Source organism: Dipteris shenzhenensis, chromosome 23, assembly GCF_047967505.1.
Source record: "Dipteris shenzhenensis isolate YYH24624 ecotype China chromosome 23, Dip_SZ_1.0, whole genome shotgun sequence".
Lineage (NCBI taxonomy): Eukaryota > Viridiplantae > Streptophyta > Polypodiopsida > Gleicheniales > Dipteridaceae > Dipteris > Dipteris shenzhenensis.
Window position 1 is genome coordinate 47,109,721 of NC_141618.1, and position 11,838 is coordinate 47,121,558.

Below are 11,838 nucleotides of genomic sequence, written 5' to 3' on the forward strand. Positions count from 1 at the left end.
ATGCTCCCAAATGGTAGATGCGACATTCTTGAAGATATGCATGGGATCAAGCAGGTGATTGATCTTGAGGTGGGACCAATATGGTAAATGATAAAAGATAGAGTATCTAAACAAAAGTTGGTGTTAGTGGGCAATCTTTATTTCCAGCCAATATAGCACACAATAGTTACAAACCCTTACCGACTCATGCCAAGTGGTGAAGGAGTCATGGAACCGTCCCAAATTCTCATCCAATCTCCTGCGGTGAGTGATTGTGGGACTTCATTCCAAGGGGCAACATATCTAGGATGATCAGGTGGGAGAAATCGATGGTGATTTGCATAGATGACCTTATTCAATGCGTCTGCCCATGAGGCAACTAGCGAAGGACCACAAACAGGACATGCATGGTACCCGATGTAGTGAGACCTGAACAATAGATGCAATTAAGCGTTGAAGGCGGTTTTAGGGTGCCACATCCTTTGCCTATTCATAATTAGAAGTGCAATGCTTACCTGAACACTTGCCATAGCCTGGGAAGTCATGCATCATCCACATCAAGACTACTTTGCAGTTGAAGTCTTGTGACGAGGGAGGTGTGCTCACATCATGCACCTCGATACCTCTCCAAAGTATCTCTAGCTCGTCAATCAAAGGCTCCAAATAAATATCAAGATTTTTGACTTCATGTTTCGCTGGAATTAGAAGGGAAAGCATAACATGTCCTTTCTTAATAGCCATAGAGGGTGGAAGATTATAATTCACTAATATCATTGGCCATACACTGTAAGAGGTGCTTTTGAGACCAAATGGGTTCACACCCTCCATACCCAATCCAAGTCTCAAGCTCCTGAAGCTTGGCCATGTGTCTTCAATATGCTTCCATGCAGGAGAGTTTGCGGGAGTTCTCCACTTTCCATCGGTTGATTGATGGGAGGAATGCCATGACATGAGCTTTGCAATAGATTTGCACTTGAACATATGTTGGATGTGAGGGATTATGGGAAAATATCTCAGAACCTTACGAGGCATGTCCACAGTTTTGAGATCTGCTCTATACCTTGCCTCTCCACAAGTAGGACACTCTCTTGCATCCTTATGTAGTCCACCAAACAAAACGCAATCATTGACACATGCATGGATGCGCTTGTAATCTAATCCTCCAAGAGAGGTCACATGTTGCCTTGCCATATCTCTTGAGGTCAGTAATTTATTCTCCCTTGGAAGCATTTTACACAATAGCCTGCAAGTGAAGACCATAAATGAGGAAAAGCATTCGAGTAATTGACCTACTAGCATAATTCACCATGTTTGCAAAATATACTTTAAAGCTTACTTGAGTAATGCATTCAAACTTGCATTGCTCCATCCATAGATGGTTTGCAAGTTTAGTAACTCAAGGGAGGCACGTAGAATAGAGAACGTGCACCCCTCAAACAGTGGAGTCGATGCTGTAGTAAAAAGATCATCCTGCTCCATGCTATTATCCCTCCCTTGATGGACATATAAATCCGACACCATATCATCAAACACCTCCTCCTCCATGGCTTCATGAGGTAATGGCGGAGGGCTACTATCACCATCACTCCATGCATCCATAACGGTCCAACCTGAAGATCCCACCTCATATTGCCGATGCTTCGCCTCCTCACGGTGAGCATAGGGCAACATATGTGGGTGTGGCACTGCATCCTATATCAAATTAAAATGGGATCATAACTCAAACATATGAACACCCATAGGTATCTCAATCAACCTTAACTTACAAACCCTTACCCTATTTACGGTCGCATCCCATTCTACATACTTTGAGATGTGATTGAGTGTAATCCTGTGTGCACGACTCATCGGATGAGCGACGTGATCCCATGTCTAACATAGACACAAACACGAAAACAAAAAACAAAAAAACAAACATAAGCATAGGCATAGGCATAGGCAAGAAGAAAGAAGAGGGAAAGGAAAGAAGAGGGAAAGGAAAGAGGGAAAAAAGAGGGAAAGGAAAGAAGAGGGAAAGGAAAGAGAAGAGGAAGAAGAGGGAAATAGAGAATAAGAGATAGAGAGAATAAGCTCATGCTTATGCGGAAATAGAGAATGAGAGAAGCATAAGAATGAGCTTATGCTTCTCTCATTCTCTATTTCCGCATAAGCTCATGCATAAGCATAAGCTTATGTGGAAATAGAGAAATAGAGAAGGGGGAAACTTAATCATAAGCTCATGCTCATGCATGAGCATAAGCATGAGCTCATGCTCATGTATGAGCATAAGCATGAGCTTATGCGGAAATAGAGAATGAGAGAAGGGGGAAATAGAGAAGGGGGAAAGAGAGAAGCATAAGCATGAGCTTATGTGGAAATAGAGAAGGGGGAATGAGAGAAGCATAAACATGAGCTTATGCCAAAATAGCGGAAATAGAGAATGAGAGAAGCATAAGCATGAGCTTATGCTTCTCTCATTCTCTATTTCTGCATAAGCTCATGCATAAGCATAAGCTTATGCAGAAATAGAGAAATAGAGAAGGGGAAAACTTAAGCATAAGCTCATGCTCATGCATGAGCATAAGCATGAGCTTATGCGGAAATAGAGAATGAGAGAAGGGGGAAATAGAGAAGGGGGAAAGAGAGAAGCATAAGCATGAGCTTATGCAGAAATAGAGAAGGGGGAATGAGAGAAGCATAAGCATGAGCTTATGCGGAAATAGAGAATGAGCTTATGCTTCTATCATTCTCTATTTCCGCATAAGCTCATGCATAATAGAGAAGGGGGAAACTTAAGCATAAGCTCATGCTCATGCTTATGCTCATGCATGAGCATGAGCTTATGCGAATGAGAGAAGGGGGAAATAGAGAAGGGGGAAAGAGATGAGGGGGAATGAGAGATGCTTATGCTCATGCATGAGCATGAGCTTATGTGAATGAGAGAAGGGGGAAATAGAGAAGGGGGAAAGAGATGAGGGGGAATGAGCATAAGCATGAGCTTATGCTTCTCTCATTCTCTATTTCCACATAAGCTCATGCATAAGCATAAGCTTATGCAGAAATGGAGAATGAGAGAAGGGGGAAATAGAGAAGGGGGAAAGAGAGAAGCATAAGCATGAGCTTATGCAGAAATAGAGAAGGGGGAAATAGAGAAGGGGGAAAGAGAGAAGCATAAGCATAAGCTTATGCGGAAATAGAGAATGAGCTTATGCGGAAATAGAGAAGGAGAGAAGCATAAGCATGAGCTTATGCGTCTCTCATTCTCTATTTTCGCATGAGCTTATGCGAAAATAGAGAAGGAGAGACGCATAAGCTCATGCATGAGCTTATGCGGAAATAGAGAATGAGAGACGCATAAGCTCATGCTTATGCTTCTCTCCTTCTCTATTTCCACATAAGCTCATGCATAAGCATGAGCTTATGCAGAAATAGAGAATGAGAGAAGGGGGAAATAGAGAAGGGGGAAAGAGAGAAGGGGGAATGAGAGAAGCATAAGCATGAGCTTATGCGGAAATAGAGAATGAGCTTATGCGGAAAGAGAGAATAAGCTTATGCGAAGCTCATGCATAAGCATAAGCTTATGCGGAAATAGAGAAATAGAGAAATAGAGAAGGGGGAAACTTAAGCATAAGCTCATGCTCATGCATGAGCATAAGCATGAGCTTATGCTTATGCTTATGCTTAAGCATTAGCATAAGCATAAGCTCATGCTTATGCTCATGCGAGCATTAGCATAAGCATAAGCTCATGCTTATGCTCAAGCATGAGCATGAGCTTATGCAAATGAGAGAAGGGGGAAATAGAGAAGGGGGAAAGAGAGAAGGGGGAATGAGAGAAGCATAAGCATAAGCTTATGCAGAAATAGAGAATGAGAGAAGGGGGAAATAGAGAAGGGGGAAAGAGAGAAGGGGGAATGAGAGAAGCATAAGCATGAGCTTATGCGGAAATAGAGAATGAGCTTATGTGGAAATAGAGAATGAGAGAAGCATAAGCTCATGCTTATGCTTCTCTCATTCTCTCTTTCCGCATAAGCTTATGCGGAAATAGAGAAATAGAGAAGGGGGAAACTTAAGCATAAGCTCATGCTCATGCATGAGAATAAGCATGAGCTTATGCTTATGCTTATGCTTAAGCATTAGCATAAGCATAAGCTCATATGCATGAGCATGAGCTTATGCAAATGAGAGAAGGGGGAAATAGAGAAGGGGGAAAGAGAGAGGGGGGAATGAGAGAAGCATAAGCATAAGCTTATGTGGAAATAGAGAATGAGCTTATGCGGAAATAGAGAATGAGAGAAGCATAAGCATGAGCTTATGCTTCTCTCATTCTCTATTTCCGCATAAGCTCATGCATAAGCATAAGCTTATGCAGAAATAGAGAAATAGAGAAGGGGGAAACTTAAGCATAAGCTCATGCTCATGCATGAGCCTATGCTTATGCTTATGCTCATGCATGAGCATGAGCTTATGCGAATGAGAGAAGGGGGAAATAGAGAAGGGGGAAAGAGAGAAGGGGGAATGAGAGAAGCATAAGCATAAGCTTCTGCAGAAATAGAGAATGAGCTTATGCGGAAATAGAGAATGAGAGAAGCATAAGCTCATGCTTATGCTTCTCTCATTCTCTATTTCCGCATAAGCTCATGCATAAGCATAAGCTTATGCAGAAATAGAGAAATAGAGAAGGGGGAAACTTAAGCATAAGCATAAGCATAAGCATAAGCTCATGCTTATGCTCATGCATGAGCATGAGCTTATGCGAATGAGAGAAGGGGGAAATAGAGAAGGGGGAAAGAGATGAGGGGGAATGAGAGAAGCATAAGCATAAGCTTATGTGGAAATAGAGAATGAGCTTATGCGGAAATAGAGAATGAGAGAATCATAAGCATGAGCTCATAAGCTCATGCATGAGCATGAGCTTATGCGAATGAGAGAAGGGGGAATGAGAGAAGCATTAGCATAAGCTTATGCGGAGATAGAGAATGAGAGAAGCATAAGCATGAGCTTATGCTTCTCTCATTCTCTATTTCTGCATAAGCTCATGCATAAGCATAAGCTTATGTGGAAATAGAGAATGAGAGAAGGGGGAAATAGAGAAGGGGGAAAGAGAGAAGCATAAGAGGAAAGAGAGAAGCTCATGCTCTCATGCTATGCGGAAATAGAGAATAAGAGGGAAAGGAAAGAGAGAAGGGAAAAGAGAGAAGGGGGAAATAGAGAAGGGGGAAAGAGAGAATAAGAGAAGAGGGAAATAAGAGAAGGGGGAAAAAAGAGAATAAGAGAATAATAATCTGGTAGGTCTTTTTAATTTAGCATGGCCCGAGATACCTCTCCAATATGCCTGTTTTTCCTTTCTACAAGTCCATTTTGCTATGGGATATGACTACATGAATATTGCTGCTTTATGCCATGCTCTTATAGGAACCTTGCAAACTCATTTGAGAGGTACTCTCCTCCTCCATCTGACCTTAGGCATTTTATTTTGCAGGCCTATTTCTTTTTCAACCATAGCTGCTTTAAAAGCTTTGAAATGCCCAAAAAATTCTAAAATACACCCAAACTTTTCTACTGTAGTCATTAATAAAAGTGACAAAATAATGACAGCCTCCAATAGATGCAGCTTTAGTAATCCACACATCAGAGTGGATTAATTCCAATGGCTTCTTACTCTCTTGAACATGTCTAGGAAATGGTTTCCTTGCTTGTTTTCCAAATTGACAGGCTTCACATACCTTATGCATTTCTGCAACCTTGAATTTAGGCAATCCTACAATAATAATTTAGGCCTGCATTGATTTAAATCACTGTACATTAACATGACCAATGCATTTATGCCAGATATCAATATCTACAACTACACCGGTGCAAACATTGCTGCACTCAATTCAAGCATGTCCACATCCAATGTAAACATCCTACCCTTCTTCTTTCCTTTTGCTATCAAGTGACCATTTATTTTCATATCCTCAACGAAGCATCCATGAGGATTAAATCTGACTTGCAAGCCCTGCTCAACCATTTGACCAATAGAAACTAGGTTCTTGGTGATATTCAGGACATGAAATACATTAGACAGGTATTTCTTTTTCCCATCGTGCATAGACAAAGGAATTTTACCAATTTGCACAATAGGACGTGCAGTATCATCACCAGTCTGCACAAATCTTGGTCTCTCCATTTTCCTTGCATCCTGCATCCATTCTGCATGATCTCTCATGTGGTTTGATGCACCTGAGTCAACGTACCACACATCATTGCTTTCTTCTGCACTTGTCATAGAATTGGTCATGTGTTGCACCATAAACAGATGATGCTCGTTTCTGTCATCACCGTGTCTACTAGAAGATGCATAATTCCCTTGCTGCAATTTTCCATTCATGATGTCATTCTACTATTTATAATAGCCTTTAGCCATATGATCCATTTTACCATAGTAGTAGCATTCAACATTGCTATTTGCATTTGGCCTCTCTGCCATCACCATGACCTCTTTGGCTCCCTGTGCCTCTAGAGTTACCATGTCCTCCTCCATAGGACTAGTTTTCTTGAGTTTGCTGCATATTCTGATTTCTACCATGGCCTCCAGGTCGGCATGCTCTACCTCTTCCGCTACCTCTTCTAGCATTTGAATAGAAGACAGTTTCTTTTGAAGTTCCTCCTGAAGAAGATGCACCACCATTTCTATGCTCTTCAGAAATTAGAAGAGCAAACAACTCCTCAAAATCAAGAAATTTTTCACGGATAGCAATGGATGTCCGGAACTGTGTATAATCCTTTCCTAGACCATTCAAGGCCACAGAAACTAAATCATCATCTTCCATTGGCGACCCAATGGAAGCAAGTGCATCTGCAATTTTCTTCACCTTCATGTGGTAGTCATTGATGCTCATATTTTCTCTCTGCATATTGTGCAACTCCTACTTGAGCTACATTTTCCTGGCTTCCATATTTGTGTTGTACATTTTTGCCAAAGTATCCCATGCCTCCTGAATATGCACAATCATAGAATCTGAAATACTGATAGACAGCTAGTACATAACTTTTCTGGCTCTATCATGCCATCCTTTAAATGCCTACATTTCCTATTGATTGGGAACATTAGGAAGCATTGGTTCTTCTTCATTTCCTGTAATGAACTCCCAATAGCCTTTTCCATAAGGAAATTCGTCATTCTAATCTTCCATGCTTGGAAGTTGTTCTTGTCAAGTTGTTCAATGACAATCTATGAAAGAGAATTAGATGCAATTACAGAACACTGTAAAATATTCTGTCACTGCAAAAAACATAGCTTCTACCTCACAAGGGCAAATCTGCAAAACTGACGAGAGTGGTATTTGACCACATAGTCACTTCCTAGTGACGATTTTGCATGAACAGGCAATAAGGATGATTTTGTAACTCCCAATATCTCTGCATGCAGGCATATAATGCAATTTTTGTAGCAACTTTTCACCGACCTGTAGAGCAGTGGTCGCACAACAAAAATAGGCCCTTTTTCTCAGTGCTTGTAGAGAACTTCCGCCTCCAAGATGAGCCCCAAAATGGCCTCGAATCAGAAAAATAAAGTCACCACAACCAAACTCAGCTAATTAAGGTGGCATACTAACTAAGCCACGAACTAGAGTACATAAGGATGTGAAGATAGTGGGAGAGAAGGAAGGAGTCTCACTTGCAGCTTTCTCACATACACAATGGAGGAATACACACAAAGGTGGAGGCTGAAAACAGTTTTTCTCTTCTTAGTTGTGAAAGCCAAAAAGAAGTCTAGTACAAAGAAATAGAAGAACCCTATATGTGGGTCTCAAATCAAACTCAGCTAACTAAGGTGGCATACTAACTGAGCCATGAACTAGAGTACACAAGGATAGCTGTCATCTAGCTATTATTCATGGGTGGTATACCAACTGCATCTGCAGCTAACAAGTCAGTACATTAATGCACAACGGTCACCCTGGCATATCATGAGTGGAGCTCGATATCTCAACACTCCCCCTTGAGCTCAATCCCAATTCCTACACACCAAGCAGGTCTCTGAACTTGCATAGCTTCTCTACGCCCAATGCCTTTGTGAATATGTCAGCTACCTGATCCTCTGTGCTGACATAAACTAGATCAATAAGACCTAGTAAAACCTTCTCCCGCACATAGTGATAAAGCACCTCAATGTGCTTTGTTCAAGCATGATAGACTGGGTTATTTGCCAAGTATATACTGCTCATGTTGTCCTAGTAAAACCTTCTCCCGCACATAGTGATAATGCACCTCAATGTGCTTTGTTCTAGCATGATAGACTGGGTTATTTGCTAAGTATATACTGCTCATGTTGTCAATGTGCTTTTTTCTAGCATGATAGGCCTATCTGTAGACTGATGCATATCATAAAGTAGCTTATGCAACCAAGCTACCTCACATGTAGCCATTGCTGCATCCTTGTACTTAACCTCTATGCTTGACAAGGCAACTGTAGGCTGTTTCTTGCTGCTCCAAGTGACTGCAGCACTCCCAAAAGAGAACACATATCCACTGGTAGATCGTCTATCAGAAATACTACTAGCCTACCTCTGCAAGAGCCGTATCCCACTTGGTGATCTAATCACCTCAATGCCCAAGAAATAATGCAGCTCTCCAAAATCCTTCATCTCAAACTTCTGCTGAATCAATAGCATTTTCACATGAAGGATATCTTCATCACTATCACCGGTGCTGATCAAATCATCAACATAAATGACAAGCAGCATAATACCTTTCTCTATTTTTCTCACATAAAGTGAGAAATCTACCTTGGAAATCTAAAAGCCAATAGTGACAAGGTATTGTTCTATCTTATCAGACCATGCTCTAGGTGCTTGCTTCAAGCCATACAAGGCTTTCTTCAACCTGCAAACAAACTCAGGATGAACAGATGAACATAACCTGGTGGTTGCTCCATAAAGACCTCTTCTTGCAAATCACCATGCAAGAAGACATTCTTTACATCCATCTGATGTAAAGACCATCCTTGCAATGATTGCTCTTACGGTTGCCATCCTTGCAACTGGACTAAATGTTTCTTCATAATCAATGCCATATGTCTATGCATACCCCTTGACAACTAATCTTGCCTTGTATCTGTTCACAGAACCATCTGCATTGTGCTTCACCTTATAAACCCACTTACAGATAATTGCATTCTTGTCTTTAGGCAAAGGCACCAATTCCCATGTAGCATTGGCTTCCAAGGCATCCATTTCTTCATCCATGGCTTTCTCCCATTTTTCTTTTCCCATGGCTTGCTCAAAAGAAGTGGGTTCTGGTTCCTGTATCACTTTGACCATATAGGCATAGTGAATGGCTGTAAATCCATCATATTTCAGCCTATCCACAGGATACCTAGCTTTGGTAGACCTGCACAAAATAGGCTCACTTCCATGTGCTCGCAAGATATCCTTGGTCTTCCTTACTCTAGGTGTAACAATAGAAGGAATACACAACTCATCATCAATGCTCTGTTCTGAGCCACTAGATTCACCATCCACATAAGAGTGACTCACATCAAACATGGGTTGATCTACCTTCTCTTTTCCTTTTCGTGATCTCAATTTGCCTGTCCATGGCAAAGTATGTGAACCACTGCTAGAGGACACTGCAAGTAAACTAATATTTAACACCTATTTCAACACTTATTTCATTAATTTTGGACTTGTCAATGTACAAATTCATTTTTACATATACTTTTGGACTAGTTTTCAGATAAAATTTAAGAAAAACCCAATCTTCAAAGCACATATAAAAACATAAAAACAAGCATTTTTTTATATATTTTTTAAGGACATGAAACTAAAATTAAAAATTTAACGCAGCCTAGATAAGTTACATGAAAAAATAAGATTAGGTTGTTGTAAACTCTCTTAATATTTAATGGTGTTAATAAACACCTTCAAAAGTTAAGCCTGAGATAAGTTACACAAAAAAGAGTGGTCCATTAATTGTAAACTCTCTTTATATTTATAATAGTGTTTAGGAAACACTTTCAAAAGTTACAAGTGGAAGTAGCAAACTCTCACAATATTTATAATTTAGGTGTTGAAAAACACAAAAGTTACAATAAGACTCTCATTGGAAGGCAAATTACACCAAAAGTTACAATAAGACTCTCACTGGAAGGCAAATTTATTTTCAAGACTACAGCCATTCAATTTGATGAATTTTCTATTTTCAAGTCCTTAGCCTAAATTCAACCCATTCAAGAGCTGAGCTCATCTCATCCTCATCGATGTAGTTAAAATTATAGAAGAGAAGTAAGGATTGATGAATTTTCTCCTGCATAGCACTTTGTTTATTCCGAATGGCTTGCGCTTCCTCGGGGGAAAATCTTCCATAACGAGCCACACGCGAAGATATCTCACTTTGAAAGTCTATCAACTCTCTCCTATATGACTGCAATTTATCTATTTCAGTAGTAGCCATACTTATTTTTCTTTCCTCTTCCTTCTCTAAGCCCTTCTGACAAGCAAAGTCATCCTTCTCGTACTGGGTTAATGGAGCTGGATTTTGCTTTCTCTCCTCTCTCTTTCCTTGGTTCTCGGCAATCCATTCTTTGAGGCTGCTAATGGCTTGCTCGACAGAATCGATTACCTTTAAAAGATCCATAATGGCTGCAAGATGAAAGGAGTATGCTTGAGAAGAGGAGGTAAGGCTGCGGGCAAGATGGAAGGAGCAAGCTTGAGGAGAGGAGTAAGGTAAGAAGAGTAAAGTGGAAGAAGTGTGGAGAGGAGTAAGGTAAGAAGAGTAAAGTGGAAGAAGTTTTTGCTGCGGGTGAGATATAGAAGACGAACGAGGTGAGGAAGGTAACGAGAGTGAGGAAAGATATAGAAGACGAACGAGGTGAGGAAGGTAACGAGAGTGAGGAAGGTAACTAGAGGAGATAAGGCAAGATGAAAGGAGTATGCTTGAGAAGAGGAGGCAAGGCTGCAGGCAAGATGGAAGGAGCAAGCTTGAGGAGAGGAAGGAGCAAGCTTGAGGAGAGGAGTAAGGTAAGAAGAGCAAAGTGGAAGAAGTGTCTGCTGCGGGTGAGATATAGAAGATGAACGACTACTAGGGAATTTATAGAACTACAGATGCAAGACCGTAATGCGAGACGACTAGATGCAAGATCATAATGCGAGACATTATAAAATAAAATGATGGGATGCAAGACCGTAATGGGAGACATTTGAGACATATAAGATAGTGATAGTACATTGAAATCTATAAAGTAAAATGATGGAACACAAGAATGATATAATTAATAGAATCTCATCATGAGATACTTGCTGTACATAATAAATGATAGATTTTGAGTACATTGAAATCTATAAAATAAAGTGATGGAACATAAGAATGATATAATTATTAGATTCTCATCATAAGATATTTATTGTACATAATAAATTAGACTTTCAAAAAAGTAAAACCTAATGTATTGTAATGAAAAAATATCATAGAATATCCTAATGTATTGCAACATTTAACATAAGTTTTAAAAACACTATCATTAATCAATACAAACAAGATAAAAATCTTCAAGGACTCATGTTTCTTTCTACATGTTTTACAACTGAATAGAGTCTGATGAGTCCTCTTGAGGCTGTGATTCTCTAAGAGTACATTGAGTCTCTACTTGTGTGGATGGTATACATTGAGATTCTACTTCTGGTGCAATCGGGATAGACTTAATCTCTTCCTCCTTTACAAGATGTGATGTTGTAGATGCACATTGAGTCTCCACTTCTTGTGTAGGAAGAATGCATTGAGTCTCTAATTCAAGTGTAGACTGTAATGCTTCTACTTGAGGCTGTGATACAGAAGGAGACTGAATTGTCTCTTCTTTTTCTTTGGCTCCCTCAGGTTCTTCATTGAGTCCATCATG